Source organism: Egretta garzetta, unplaced genomic scaffold (assembly GCF_000687185.1).
Source record: "Egretta garzetta isolate BGI_Z169 unplaced genomic scaffold, ASM68718v1 scaffold163, whole genome shotgun sequence".
Lineage (NCBI taxonomy): Eukaryota > Metazoa > Chordata > Aves > Pelecaniformes > Ardeidae > Egretta > Egretta garzetta.
Window position 1 is genome coordinate 3,422,765 of NW_009259308.1, and position 3,347 is coordinate 3,426,111.

Here is a 3,347-nt window from a genome sequence, read left to right on the forward strand (position 1 = left end):
CAGCCACTAATTTTTCTATGAAAGTATCTGTGTGCAGTAGGAAAGAACTAGGGCCACTAGAAGTCAGGATGTGACCAGATTGTATATAATCCAGATATGACCCCAAGCATAAATGGTTCATGAAATGCATTCATTTTTAGTAGGCTAAAAATGTACAGCAAGAAGAGAAGAGATGTGACAGCAGGAAGATGTGTTAGCACAAGGAGTGCAAACAGGGCAGAAAGTATCTGTGTGCAGTAGGAAAGAACTAGGGCCACTAGAAGTCAGGATGTGACCAGATTGTATATAATCCAGATATGACCCCAAGCATAAATGGTTCATGAAATGCATTCATTTTTAGTAGGCTAAAAATGTACAGCAAGAAGAGAAGAGATGTGACAGCAGGAAGATGTGTTAGCACAAGGAGTGCAAACAGGGCAGGAGGAACAGGCAGGAAATCTTATCAAGACTGCCAGGACCCTTTCACTGTTTTTTTTTTCCTCAAAACAATGAGAGACTACCCAAAAAGGGAGGCATCACCTCTTCAGCTGTCAGAAATTCTCCTGCTAATGCGTGAGCAGCAGTCTCAGAGCCTCACACAAGGACGTGCCTGTGCTGATTCTGGACTTAGCAGGCACTACCCTGATGGCGATGTGGGATGGCAAAGCCCTGCTGTGGGCGGCTAATTAGCAGCAGCACCAACATGTCTCTGCCTTATCTGCAGGTGCTCGGTTGTTACTCCTTAGCTTCTCAGCAGTATCTCAGCCATGGGGGGATCGTAGCTGCTGCTGCACTGACAGGGAAGGGCATCACAGCACTACCCACCTCCTCGTGCAAAGCCAGTTCGGTTCCTGGCGCAGATCTGCTCTTCCCGAGTCACCGCTCAGAACAAAGATGGGCACATATCCAATAAGGCAGGCACTGACATGGGCAGAAACTTCCTCCAGCATCAGGAGGAATGAAAAACTATTCACAGGCCTCGAGAAAAGGGCAAGCTGCTCCTGTTGCGCACACGGCCATGCTCACACCAACACATTTCTCCGCAAGAAGCAGTGGTATGTGCCCTGCCCGGCTTCCCACGGACGCTGGAGCCTGCCTTTCCTCTGCAGCACAGCCTGTTTAGCATCCCTTCAGATGGAGACTAGGTACCAAAATGAAACCCATCCATAGTTTCTGAACGGTGTGATCCCTGTCTGTTTCTGCCCAGCATTTGGCTGATGAGAAAGGACCCAACCAGACCCTGGTGTCAGCTGAGCCACCGCAGAAATGGTTTCAAGCAGGGAATGGGACCATTTTCTCCCTTAAAGGTCTGTTGCTTGATCTTGTCCTGTCCCTGGCTGAACAACTACAGCTGCTGCCTTAACACCCAATAATTCCTGTGTGGGCTGGTGCCAGTCGCTGCCCTGCAGGAAGGGGAGGTGTTAGCTCCGGGAAACACTCAAGTGCTTTGCAGTGTGTTGGCATCAAGACCCAAGCTCCTGCTGGCTGCCCTCCCTCGTGCCAAGGAAGAAGATGTTGTGGAGTCTGCCTCTGGCTATCCACTCAGCCAGAACCAAGGCTTTATTTTAAGGCCGGAACCTCAACTGGCAGAAGCCTACTGCCTACAGCGAACGTGGGAATAAACTGCCAAGGTAAAGTAGGGTAGGGTTTCTGGGGAGAGGCAAAAAGGTGGGATATTGCCTTAAAGAGGGTTATGCATGGCCAGTTGGCCCTGAGCAAAATCAGTCTGTTCATAAATCCCAGCAAAAGGGATTTTGCCTTGTCTGCGCCCAGTGGCACGGCCAAAGTTGGGGCGGGTGGGTCAGGTGTGTTGGACGCTTGCAGAAACTGGATTTTGGGATGGGGAAAACTAATTTTAGCAATGGAAATTGTGCTTTTGTCAACATTTTCTCCTTTTGGGGCACATCACCTCTGTTCCAGGATTCATCTGAGTCTACCTAGAAGCATGTTGCACTCCAGCTCCTGCACCTGTGCAAGCAGGAGATTTATAGAGCTTTTAACTTGTCAGGCACTTGCAGTTGCATTCCCAAGGTCATCCTCTGTCATGGAAGTCTTCCCTCCCTCTCTCACCGCACCATGTGCAGCGTCTCCTACGGCTGCCTGCACTCTGAAGGTAACCCTGGCACTGGAGAGTCTGCAGGGAAGCAGGGAGCCTCGGGGGGAGACTGCTGGGACACAGCCAAGGGATCGAGCCTCGGACTTCAAATGATGCCGCTTGCCTTTGGTCTGCATGGGGAACAGCACTGCTCCTTGCCTAAGTCCCTGCTGGGGGAAACAGGTTCGCACCACTGCCGAATTGTTCATTGTAATTATTCTACAACCTGCGTCAGTATATAGGCTACATGTGCCTTTCCTCTTTCAGTTACTGCATTAATTAATTTCATGACTCTCTAAGTCATCAGCAGGATTTAAATCCAGGCTACCTTAACCTCCTCCACTTGGCTTTTACAGCTGCTTCTGGCTGCTCTGGATCCGTCAGTGTCAATGTGGCAGAGCAATGTCCCACCAGGGAATGATCCTTCATGTCCCCGGCTCCAAGCTTTCTAGGAAGGGCTGTGACAAATGTCCCTAAAGAGATTTAACTCTTCAGCTTACAGATGTGAGCATGCCCCAGCCAGAAGCTTGCGTACTCATCCCCGACCACAAGCAGCAGCATCGCCCTTCTGTGTTGAGGATGTAATTACGGCTTTTGAAACCACGGGTTATTAAGCATCATGTGTTGGGATAAGCAATTATTTCTTAGAGAGTTTAGCCTGTGGAAGAGACAGTCACTGCCGATCTGCATGGGGAGCACAGGAGGAGCAGGAGACCAGAGCAGGCAAGCTTGCTGTCCAAGATGTGCCACCAAAGGGCCACACAGAAATGTGAGTGGTTGGGGTAGATGGGAGGCCAGGGCAGGGCAGGTGGTCTGTAGGAGAAGCTGAGGAGAACCACGCTCCTGTAGACTTCCAGAAGTATTTCATTTGCCCCTTTCAGAGCTGTTGTTCCCCAAACCAGACCCTGTGGCCCACAGAATCAGGGGAAATATCTATGGCACCGTCTTTAACCACGTTTTCAGTTACAACTTCTGTGAGGGGGAAAGAGCTTTGAACTGTCCCCTCCTGAGGTCAGTGGCACAGGGTGGTCCTCAGGCAGGTGTACCAGCCCCTTCGGCTGCAGAGTTTGTCCTGCTGTAGTTTAACTGTAACAACAGCAATAAAAGAGTGAAGTTTTGCAAAAGGGTTTCTTAAACACCCCCATCTTGGGCAGCACGAGTTACAGACAAGATAGCCAGACCCTGAAGACACCCCTTGGCCAGGGTAGTACCCCCATTTTCAAGTCTCCCAGTCAGAGCTGAGCTTTTAACAGGGACGTTTGTCCCCCTTGCT